The sequence below is a fragment of the Myotis myotis genome, unplaced genomic scaffold (genome assembly GCF_014108235.1).
Source record: "Myotis myotis isolate mMyoMyo1 unplaced genomic scaffold, mMyoMyo1.p scaffold_m19_p_16, whole genome shotgun sequence".
NCBI classification, from domain to species: Eukaryota; Metazoa; Chordata; class Mammalia; order Chiroptera; family Vespertilionidae; genus Myotis; species Myotis myotis.
The window spans coordinates 46,596,520-46,609,338 of record NW_023416320.1 but is presented as its reverse complement, the minus strand read 5'-3'; the positions used below and the strand labels follow the sequence as shown (position 1 = coordinate 46,609,338).

General features: G+C 38.9%; 1 protein-coding gene across 1 annotated transcript in view; it reads right to left on the bottom strand.

Annotated features, from left to right (window-relative positions):
- Positions 1 to 12,819, bottom strand: part of PKIA (cAMP-dependent protein kinase inhibitor alpha) — a 78,227-nt gene that overhangs the window by 22,491 nt on the left and 42,917 nt on the right. The window contains exon 2 of the mRNA XM_036338745.1: positions 3,544 to 3,671. The gene's annotated coding sequence lies outside the window, so the exon portion shown is untranslated. The remainder of the gene's footprint in view (positions 1 to 3,543; positions 3,672 to 12,819) is intronic.

Below are 12,819 nucleotides of genomic sequence, written 5' to 3'. Positions count from 1 at the left end.
TCAGCTCTCCTATAGTTAGTTATCTATAAATTATATTGAATCTTTAATTTGGGCACATTTTAATACATTTAATATGTTGTGTGTGGAGCTTCCAAAAGTGCCATCGCCTAGGACAGTGGTCGGCAAACCGCGGCTCGCGAGCCACATGCGGCTCTTTGGCCCCTTGAGTGTGGCTCTTCCACAAAATACCACGTGCGGGTGCGCACATACAGTGCGAAGTTGACTTAAAACTTTAAGTAAAGTTTATTAAGTTAATTTTAGGGAACGTTGTGGAGTGAAAGAAGATGTACTGTCGAGGATTGAGAAAGGTATGTGGAGATGGTTTGGACATACAGAGAGGATGAACGAAAGGAGATAGACAAAACAAGTATACAAGACAAGTGTGGATGGGAGAGTTGGAAGAGGTCGACCTCAGTGAACGTACCTCAATCAGATTGAGGACGTTTTTAGCAAAGGCCAGCTTAGGAGTACCCTAATTAAGTTAATAACAATGTACCTACCTATATAGTTTAAGTTTAAAAAATTTGGCTCTCAAAAGAAATTGCAATCGTTGTACTGTTGATATTTGGCTCTGTTGACTAATGAGTTTGCCGACCACTGGCCTAGGATGAGGGACATTGGAAGGTGGCCTGTTCACAAGGAGTAGAAGTGGGTCAGTGGGAAGCTGTGGCCTGGAGAGTGACTGAACAACATACACAAGTGAGAGCTATCTGCTATCGGAGAGCCGGGAATCCGTGGCTTACTGGATGGAAAGCAGGAAGGTAGGGGACCTACAATGAGGATCCTGGGATTGCTTCCAAGTTTCTGGCTTGGGTGAATGAAGGATGGTACCCTTTGGGGAATGCCAGAGGAACAGTAACAGAGGCAAAACTCTAAGAATGGCACTTTAACATATCCCAATGCCACGTTTAAAGTAAAAATGGCCTTCTTTTCCTTCCTGAATGAGTAAAAATGTATTCATTAAGCACACACATTCCCACATATGCTAACATCTGCTCTTCTGCAATCAAGTATTTTCTGTGTAGTGTCTAACTAGCTATTCCAATTGCAATAGTGCTTAAACACTCCAATATGCCTCTTTGCAGCCAGAAAGAAAAACAGTTGCTATGACTATGTTTGAACACATTTTAAATAATGTATAATCTTTGTCACTTTATCTGCTTTGCAATACTAGTTTCCTAAATAGTATTTCATATCTCCCTTTACTAAAAATGTCATTGTTCAGTATTATCATTAACGGTTTTCATCCTTATTATATGTCTGAGTGTTAGAATTATTATTAATCTCTTTATTAAAGTGATGATCTTCAGCACAAAGTTTAATAGCCTTCTTTGAAACTATCACTATATGTTATTTAAAGCATTGTCCATCCATTCACTTTAAATGGGGCTTTCTGACTTTGCAAGCTTTTGAAGTCAGTAGGATAGACTCCAGAGAGAAAGCGAATGCTAAAGAACAGCAGTAGGAATTAAACAAATCTGAGTAATTAAGTATTAATCTAGTCATTAAGAACTATATGTTAATATTTACCTAATATATAATATATAGTAATCTCATTTTAAAATGAGATAATGCACTGAACAAAGTATCTTAAAGTATGAATTACAAGATGTGGTAAAATCATTATATTAGTGAAATTTAAAAATTTTTGTAAAGTGAGGGATTAATAATAAGTACATTTTGATCCAGGAGACAGATCATCTGGAAACATTATGACATTTTTTACATCATAACAATCACTTTACTATCAATATAGATCGTCTCTATTACCAACTCTATTGTCAGTACTGGAAATTACCATTATGACTATATTTTATTATCAGAAACATTCAACAAACTAAGTACTGAATACTGGTTTTAACAAACAAAAAACTACTTATCTGATGAAGAATTACAATGGATTCAGAAATTAAATATCTCCAAGTGGAAACTTTTCACTGACTGCAGGAAAAACTACTTGAGTATGAAGATTTTCTATTTTTCTAGTTTGTGCTCAAAATTTCAGGGAAAAGGGTTCTATGCACATTGCAGGGAGTGAGGTAAATATTTAACACATAAGAACCCTTGAATTCATCTTTTCCAAACAGACAGGTCATGTTCACCCATCAACAGTAAAAGGTCATAAACTCAGGCGGAGATATTTCGAGAAGGAAAAAGCATGCTACTACATATTTTTAACAGAAACAGCATTTCACAATTAGTTACAAAAAGCAAATATTTAAACATTTAATTATGGCTAAAGTTTGCAAATAATGTTATCATCCTTCATGAAGAAGCACAAGGGATGAGGCATAGTGGGAATGTGGTGTTGTGGACAATGAAAATAAGCAGCTACTGCGATGTAGTATATGCCATGCTAAAGGGATTTAGAAGCCAGATTTGAGTGCCACCATTGCTACTTTCCATTCGATGTTTGCCATTCGATGCTGGGCAAAATATTGAACTTCCTTGAGTTTCAGTTTTCATGCCTCCAAAATGTGGATTCCCAGACTAAGGAAAATATTTCAAATCTTTTCAAGGTCTAAGAATCACTGGCCTGCGTGTTTTTATGCCCTTTATAAAGGCCAAGTTTTCACATAAGACAGCATTTCTCTACAAGCCTTTAGAGAGAGGAAAAGCTATACATAGGAAGTCCATTCAGGTCCGGGGGTTCCCAAGTCTGACAGCTATTTATAGCCAGGGGTAGGTCCATCGGGCAGCACATTTGCTGTAACTAATAACTGCCCAGGTTTCTCGCAGTTAAAGGCAAGGTTTTCCTTTCTCTAAGTGCTGATTTAAGAAACTGTTGAAGACAATAATTATTTTAATTTACTTATTGGATTGCAAGGAACGTGATTTTAAAGGTTGCTCAATGAGCACTAACTAGGAGTCAGGAGCTAACGCCTGAGGATATAATAATGAATGAGATGAATAGGCCCTGATTTTGATGTCACTAGAATCTTTCTTCTTGGGATATCTTCGTTATTCCCTTTATCTCAAATTGCTAATGAAGATAAAATTGTTGGTGTGGTTTTGACATACATAGGTACGTTAAAACAGACCTCCCCCTTCCCCAGTCCCCTTCTGCTCCCTTCCATGCTGAGAGTAAGACTAGATGTACCCCACACGAAACAAGCCAGTTTCCTCACACCGTTAACTGGGCTGCTCCCCACTCAGGAGACTTGAGGCCATCATGGCACTTAATTTTGATAAGCAGCTAGATCACGGAGATACTTATGAAAATGACTTGTCTCAGGAAAAAAATACCAAAAGAGTTAATCTGTTCTCCACATACCTAAACTCTAGGGATTAGACCACAGGCACTGAGATCACTAAGTGTACTGGCAACAATGAGCTAAAAATGGAAAAAAAACATCACACTGTTATTGTAGCCCTTTTCCTCCAAGGTATTCTCTGGTAAACACCGCAGTCTCCAAGGGACTTGCACACCGTTTCCTCGTAGGGCAGGTTGCATACCCATCTTCTCCCAAGCAGACGCATCAGGCCCGGCCATCAGCACACTTTATTTAAGGTGGTTGAATGTGTGATATGAAGTGTTCCTACCTGAATGGAAACCTTCTTGTCCTTAATTCATTGGCTACGCTGGATTTTTTTTTTCTTGGATCAGACCTTCCGTCTTCTACCAGAAATCACTCCTTTGGGAAACCAGGCCTTCCCAGAAATTCAGGAAACTGAAATGGAGACAGCAGGAGAAAGGGAAGTTAATTATACGCATAGATCTCAATTTTTGAAGTTTTAAGTTAATGTTCAAGCACACATCTTCTAAATAGCTTACTAATAACTTAAGGGCAAATCACGGTTTGTAAGTCTGAATACTCACAAAGTGAACACATGACCAGAGTCCAGGAGGCCTTGAGGTCTTCCAGCCAAGCAAAGACGTCCCAGCATCCTTTGTTCATTAAGCACAAAGCCAGGACAAAAAGGCAAGTTTTCCAAGTCTTTTTTTTATTATTTACTTCCTTTCTCTAGTTTTCACCCAGATTTTTCAGGAAATTATTAATTTGACTAAACTTAATTATTCATTAAAATAAACAAGGCGAACTTGCAAAGAATATTTCACAGAGATCTTTAATGAACAATATCCATCGCATACATGCACTGTGAGCTTGTCTGTTCAAGCGCTGTCACACACAAAAGTGTGCGTGTGCATGTGTGTGCGTGTGCACAGGAGCGCCTGTGGGTCTCTTTTTGTGATGGTGTGGCGGAGAGAGAATAAATCTGTTAACTGCCAATCAGTGATTTAGAAAGCCAGGTATTAAGGTAAAGGAAAAGGCTACAACAGGTGAAGCAATGAAGTCCTATGGTTGTGCTTCCAAAGTAATAATCACAGTTTTCTGAGCAACTAAGGGAGCAAGCAGCCTCCTCAAATGTAGTCACACCTGTTCCAGACCATCTGCCCATCATTCACGGAAAACAAGTGGCAGTGTCTCTCCTTCCCGTTACCCACTGGCCAGTCTCAAATACATGATTTTTCTCTCCAAGGTCATGCTCTTTCCTACCCATTTAGACACATTAGGATCTAGGAGAGACACATCCGTGCTCTGTCTTGGTGCTTGTCTCAGTGATGACCCTGACAGGAACACTGGACTGGGAAGGGGCCATAAATTGTTTGGGATTATGTGCCTGCATTTCTTACTGAATATGTGACTGTTCTTTACCTTCATTGATATTGATGTTGGGGGAAAAACTCAATAACTCTGAAAGGATTTGTAACTTCAATTCAAAAAGCAATAATTCCTGGTACCACCTTTTTGGAAGAACCCACTGAATAAATCAGAGCAAATCGTCTTTAGATGCTGAATTTCCTTTCAGTGATTAATTCCTTATAGGACTAATGTGTACTACAGGCACGGTTCCACTTCCGAGGGAGGAGATGATCATAAACATTGATTGTTGGCAATGTCTGAAGTACAAGGAAATACTAATGCAAGATGCCAAGACAACTTTAGTTAATGCTTTTATGTTATCAAAGTGATGTATTGTTATTCCGGCCTATAGAGGCATCACTTTGACACATTTCCTACCCACCTCTTCCCAAAACCTCACAATTAAATAATAGCATCATTTCATTATGTTCATCAATTTAAATTGGAGTTTGTTGACACTTGTGATTGCCAATGATACCAGATGCACTTCTACAAATACCTCCCATGGCAAAATCTGATCTTCCCAGGGGAAACCTGACACAGCAGGGCCTGACAGCCATTACGACAGACAGCTGGGTAGCCAGATTACCACACATTTCACTTCGAGGCACGACAGAAAGCTGAAAAGGCCGTGCTCTCCCTGTCTCTGCTATTCAGAAGTCACTCATTACTTTTCATCAGCCAACTCAGAAGTGTTCCATAGATTTAGACTACATAGTATTATTATTTAATGTCTGTAATACGGCTCTGATCCTATCTTATTTTTTATTGGTGCCAAACAAGGAAGTCATCAGGGGATGTTTGTGCTTAACTCTTAAAAAATAATTAAAATAAGTTATTCAACACGTTTTCCTTTGTGTTTTTATAAACAGAGCAGTTCTTCCTAGGCTGACTCTGGGCACACACAGTTGGCTATTTTTTTTTTGGATTCTTTACTCATCTGTTCCACCAACTCATGTTTGTTCTACCTTCTCAAAAAGTAGCATTAAGTCATTCATCCATGCACTTATTTATTCATTGTTTATTAAATGATTCTTTATTGAGCAACTACATAAGGCAAAGGGAAAAGGCAGAAAACTAATCTGGGTTGCCTCAGAAGTCATGAACTCAGTTAAAATCTTTCCTGATAACAGGTGTTACTCAATTTATTGGAAATTGCATTTCATGATGGAGACTCACCAATTCAGGGAAAACGAAGGCCTAAATCATAATAAACTAGTAAAAATACTAGCCATATATTGAGTGTCTGCTTTATACCTCACTCTTTAAAAAAGTCTCTAAAATCATTAGTAATGCTTTGAGGATTGTCTGACGTCATTGGAATCTCCCCTTTGCAGATGAAAATAAGAAGGCTGAGTTATTACGTGACTTGCCTAAAGTGAAATGGCCCAGAAATGGCAGGACCAGAATCAGCACCTGGGACTTCATAATGCCAGACTCTGTGCTCTTACAGTGTGTGTGTGTGTGTGTGTGTGTGTGTGTGTGTGTGTGTGTGAGAGAGAGAGAGAGAGAGAGAGAGAATGAGAATTAGTTTGATAGAGAACTTCTGAGAAATCCCATCAACCAATAACTTAGGAGCTCCAAACTATGCAAATAACTGTTAACCACATGGCAGAACGAAAGATCTCTCACTTCGGAACTGAGAAAGCAAAAGGCTTCCAGAAGTTGAATCCAAATTTTACTTTTACATAAGATATTTATTAGAGAAGACCAAAGATGAACTCAATAACGGGAGTGCTCTGAAGAGACAGGAAGCATTCATACCAACACGGTTCATGCTGCGGGTAACAGGGGACATAGAAATTGGCAGTGCACCTGCAGATTCATTTGTTCTCATTTCTGTGAGGGAACATTAAATCATAATAAACATGAGAAAAGTGGAAGAGAATGGCTAGCAATTTGGGTAGTTTGCTTAATCTCTATACTAAGAAAGATTAAGCAAAAGAAAAAAATCTTTAAATGATATTTTTAAAGCACCTACAAATGCATGTGGTCTCTTTATACCAAATAACTTGGAAGTATGAACTTTCAAATCTTCTAATCTTCTTGATGATGGAATCATTGACTTTATTTTAAAGTATGAAGTATAACAATGTAATAATAACAAAATCTTAAGAAAAGGGTTAGAAAAGAACTCCTTCACTAATCCTCCTAAAAACAAAATTATAAAATGAAATACTGCATGTTAAAGAGTATTTTGAAACAAATAAAAAATTCCCATTACTGTTACAGAGCTTTTTAATTTTTGTTTTGGTTTAATTTTAATAAATATTCACATGTTTGCATAATTGTCAAAAGGTAAACAGTATTTTAAAATCAGCTTTCTTCATTCTTCATTAAGAATAATTCCATTTTGCTGTACAGTCTTGTAATTATAATAGGATAATGAATTTTCTAGTAAGTGGATATACTTTACTAAAACATTTTTGTATTGTTGACTATTAAAGGTGATTCCAATTTTTTGTTATTAGAATTGACATGCCAATGAACACCTTTATTTATATAACAATTTTATAAATAAAAATTATTTATTGGAGTAAGTTTCTAGAGTTAGAATTAATGTGTAATAACCTATGAACATTTTTTTAAAAGGGAGAATGATGATTTTTATTTTTTAAAATATATTTTATTGATTTTTTACAGAGAGGAAGGGAGAGGGACAGAGAGTTAGAAACATCGATGAGAGAGAAACATTGATCAGCTGCCTCCTGCACATTCCCTACTGGGGATGTGCCTGCAACTAAGGTACATGCCCTTGACCGGAATCGAACCTTGGACCCTTGAGTCTGCAGGCTGATGCTCTCTCCACTGAGCCAAACTGGTTAGGGCAACCTATGAACATTTTTATCTTGCTGGAGATTTCCAAATTACTTTTCAAAAGATCAAACCAAATTATATTGCAAAAAATTTTTCCAACATAAAATATATATAATTGTTTATTTTGCTAAGTTAAACTGAAACCTCATGTTCCATTTCTTTGAGTTTTTGTAACTATTGAAGTTGAACTGCACACATATTATATGTATAGTACTAATTGTATTTTTTCTCGTTCATCATCTATCACTCTTTTCTGCTTTTTTGTAACTTATATCCAGATAGCTGGAGAAAAATCATGAGTCAGGGCAAATTGAAATTCTAATAAATTAATAATTACCAACTTCAAATGAGTTTTCTAGGCTGGAAATATTGTTCTGACTTACCAGTAAGTACCTTCTAATTCTCCTTAATGACTATTTTTTTAAAAGCCTTCCCCACTCTCCTCAAATTTCCCTCTACCCTCTCTACTTCCCTTGCTCTCAGCTGATGAGTTGCCTCATATCTTATTAAGAATATAGAAGCCTGTAAATAGCCCACTGTCCGGTTCATTAATTCATTCGCATTCACACTAATCTTTGTATTCCCTTTTATTGTAAGAGTTCGAGTTAAAAGACCATTTGCACTACATATGGTAGGTATTCCATTTTCTCTCATCTCCTCAAGTCAGTGGTTCTCAACTTTCTGGCCCTTTAAATATAGTTCCTCATGTTGTGACCCAACCATGAAATTATTTGCGTTGCTACTTCATAACTGTCATGTTGCTCCTGTTATGAATCGTCATGTAAATATCTGATATGCAGGATGGTCTTAGGCGACCCCTGTGAAAGGGTCGTTCGACCGCCAAAGGGGTCGCGACCCACAGGTTGAGAACCGCTGCCTCAAGTACTTCACAGCACTGCATTTTCTACAATCCATCTATTCCATATGAATTATTCCCCTCAAAATTCAAACTTATTCTAGACTAGCAACTCCTATTTTAAAAGTATACATATAACATGAAACCCTCCCTTGATTCCTGCCTATCTTCTTTATCCACTTCATAACTGAGCTTTTCAAAATGGTCTTCATCCATCCTTTCCATTTCAAGTCCCATTCACTGTAAGCTGCTCCCATTGGGCTTCTTTTATCTCAACTCCTTTCCCACTGCCCTGAACTATTCCTGGTGAAGGTTGCTGGCGATCTCCTCGTCAGCACAGCCTATCAATAGTTTTTGTCTCCATATTTCTAGGCCCTTTCCTTCTTTAAAAAAGCAAACAAAAAAACTATTTGATTTTATGCATCTATGCTGCTACAGTCTCATAATCTTCTACCAGAGTCTATTTAACTGGCTCCCCTTCTTTATTCTGATTTCTAAATATTCTATTAGTTTCATGGATCATTGGTGGTGTATGCAACATGAAGGATTAGTCTCAAATTTTTGGTCTCATAATAGCAATATTAGTCGCAGCAGTCAGTACCTCTGTGAGGCTTACCGTGTGCCAGACACTATTATAGGACACTGTTTTACATATATGAGTTCATGCTCCTCATGAATCTGTGAGATAAGCCTTATTATTATTCCCAGAGTGCGAGAGAGGAAACTGAGGCACTGGGAGGTTAGGTATCATTTCCCCAAAGTCACTTGATCAGTAATTTGTGATGCCCCCGGCTGAGTTAATGTTGGAACTTTAGAGTAGGCAAGTTAAATAATGTCTTACCAACTGACCTTAAGTGAGCAAAATTTAATTAACACCTTGTAAAGTAGCAGGAAGCAATGGAGCATTTTGTAAGTCAAGCATCAATGACTAGGTATAATTGATTCTGATTGAATGAAATTTCTTATTACTCTGTCCTTTTGAAAGAGAAATAGTCTTGCTTTAGTGTTTTACATTTTTTCCCTCATTCACATATTTACTCGTTTATTCCATACACATTTCCTGAGCACCTTCTATTACCTGTCTCTGTTGAAAGTCAGTGATGAACAAGAAAACACAAAGTCCTCATTCTTAGGCAAATACCCCAGAGAAGGGGGGAGATGAGTAAACGTGTAAACAGATTTCACAGAGTGACTGAAATGCAACTAGATAATGGGGGAGAGAGGCACTGAGGAGGCAGGTGTCTGTGGTCAGGATAGTAGTGACGGCATTTTAATGGAGACCCGACTGATCAGAGGGAAATTGGATGAGGTAGAAGAATCAGCAGATGCAAAGCTGTGAGACAACAACAATCCAAGCCTGTTGCATTTGAAGGCTGGAGAAAGGCTCATGTACCCAGAACCAGATGAAGGTCAGGGAAAGACATAGGAAGTGGCCAGTGCACTTGGTGCCTGTAAGCCTTGTTAGCTGGTGTATAGTTGAGTATCTTCATGCTAGATTGATTGCCTTTAAAGGTTAGAAGCAGGCCAACGATATGATCTGATTTTTAAAGATTATCTTGACTGTTGAATCTCCCATAAAAACAAAATAGCTGTGCCTCTATGAAGTGTGGATAATAAATTTTAAGAAGCCCAGCGAGCTCTTAAATAGCTGGTTCACTAATTATTATCATTAGTCTCAACTAGACTGAATTAATATATGCTTGGTGACCCTGAGGTCCTGGGGCATATTAGATTAGGGAAACCCAACTGTTTTCAAATTATTGCTTTGAAAATTTCTCAAACCTGTTAGGTGCAGGAATATTATTTTATTCCTGGGGGCTAAACGAAAGGGTTACAGTAAGAAAAGAGGATATGATAGGTGGCTTCCTCTCTCTAGTCTGCCTTTCTGTGGGAGAAGTAATGGGTGACACATTGCTTACATTTCAGAATTAGTTCAATCCTGTAAGTATTTGCTACAAAACTGTGTTAGGAACTGAGCTGAAACTGGGAATGCACAGTGAATAATTAATACTGAGCAGCTATCTATAATAAAAGCCGTAATATGCTTATTAGACCAGACAGCCGAATGATCTTCCAGTCAACCTTCCGGACACAGCTGGGGCTGCAAGGCCCAAGCCCCTTGCACAAATTTCGTGCATCGGGCCTCTAGTTACTAATAAGAGACAAGCATGGAGCTCCAGTGGCGCAATCGGTTAGCGCGCGGTACTTATAAGAGACAAGCACTATGACATTATTTACCCACTAACCCTATGGGCTGGGTACATTTATTATCCCATTTTCCAGATGAGAAATCTGATGCTTTTCACAGGCTCAAGTGATTTCTCCAAGGTTGCACAGCTAGTCAGGGGCGTAGACAGTATTTGGACTCAGGAGAGCTGATATCAGTGCCAACTCTCTTAAATACCATTCTCCACTGTCTGCCAGGACCCCTGAAGTTCAAGTGTGGAGATATAGGTATGTAAAACTGACCCTGAGACTGCCTGGCACCAACGATCTGCTTGAGAAGGCCTGAGTGTGTGTAAGATGCACCTGGGGTAGAGAAGACTGTGAGTGAGGTCAAAAAAACATGCTGTCTGTACAAGGGGCAGCAGGAGTGGGGAGGAACTAGCCCAGGGCAGAGGGGAGGCTGCCAGCATGATGGGGAGGGCCAAGAGCGATCTCTCTCTATTTCTTCATAACTATTAAGTTACGTCTACTCCACAATATCCAAAAGAGGTCGTGGTGCAATGGACAGTCTGTGGACACATCTTAGCTTGAACCATGGCAGATGTCAAAGAGGACAACAGTGGCATCCAAGCATTCCATTTTTCTTTAGACTTAAAGCAAAGCAGCTTTATGAGCTGTATAATTTAGGGAAGTCTTCAGAGAACATATTGAAAGCACACTATCTCAGGGGAAAGCAGTTTCACAAAGATCTCCCAGCAGAAGCTAGTCCAATCACAGCAATCGGTTAGGGAGATTTGCACTGAAATAGCATCACTCATGCTGTGTGTGTTTTTAAAGCATTCTTCTAGATCTAGAAGAAGGCTCGTAGAGTCCATCAATTCGCAAAGCGATGAGGACCCGCACTGATGTGGCAGAAAGAGCTTTGCTCTAGAATTGGATCCGTTTAGGTTTTGCTGCTTACTCTCTTTCTGAGCATGTTTCCTATCTGCAAACAGGGATAACACTGTTACAGAGGATGTGGTTAAACTGAATGACACATGTAAGTGCTATAGCCTTCCAGACCGTAAGAACACGCCCAGTAAATGTCACGTGACCTGCAAACAATTCTGCTTCCTTGAATTGGTGAAACCTGTTCTCACGTCCTTCTTGCTATTTCTTAGCCAATGGTCTAAATATCAAGGCAATATTTAGTTAAAAAGTATTCTTGTCCTTTCACTGTCCACTTGTATTTGCAACACATTCTCCTTGATGAACCAGGTGTCGATGTTATATTTATCACTTAAGCCATTACTGTTTGGATGTTTAAGATAGTTCAATGTGAGCCCTGGCCGGTGTGGCTCAGGTGGTTGGTCACTGTCCTGTGCACTGAGAGGTTGCTGGTTTGATTTCCAGTCAGGGCACATGCCCGGTTGTAGGCTCGATCCCCAGTAGGGCGTATGCAGGGGCAGCCGATCGATGGTTCTCTTCTCTCGTTGATATTTCTCTCTCCCTCTCCCTTCTTTCCTCTCCCTCAAATCAATAAAAACATATTTTTTAAAAGGGTATTTCAATGTGAGGTCAATCATTACACACAGGGACAACTCTGCTGGCTCTGTAAGATTTCAATGAGATATAAAATACATCCTAACAGAATTAACTTTCAAATAAGAGGGCAGCAATGGCTTAAGATGTTGATAGGAACACCTTTCCTTTTTGTACAAAATGTTATTTTACTTTGCTGGGGGGCGAGGCTCTGAGGAGGAGATAAGTGTGTCTTCTTTAATTAGTAATGCACATTTCCAAATACCCTCTTCTGAAAGTGCCAAAGGGAAGCACTGTTTTGCCCGCAGGCCCCCAGACTCTAATGATCTAAAAGGCAGATAAAGTCAACACTGCCCTGGTGGCCATCAGGAAGTGAGCTGTGTACCAGCTATTTATTTAAACAATGGGTTTGCAAGCACCGCAGGTAAGTGGTGCAAGTCAAAATGATTCCAAACGTGAATGAACACGGCATTATTGGACATAATAGATATTACAGGGACATTGTAAGGGTGAGAAATAATTATAATAGTGTTTGGATGCAGAAGAGGCATTCACTTCCTCATTTAATGCAAACTATTAGATAATATAATTGAGTTTTGGGGATTTGATGACAGACGACTAAAAAGCAAATACAATGGGGGCTTGACTTACGAGTTTAATTCGATCCGAGACCGAGCTCGTTAACTCAAATTACTCTGTCAACTCAATGCAAAAAATCGGCTGAGAGACAGCTGGTATCTCAAAAAACTCGTTAGTCGGGACACTCTAAGTCAAGGCCCCACTGTAAATGGTTCACAGCATTTGCATGTAATT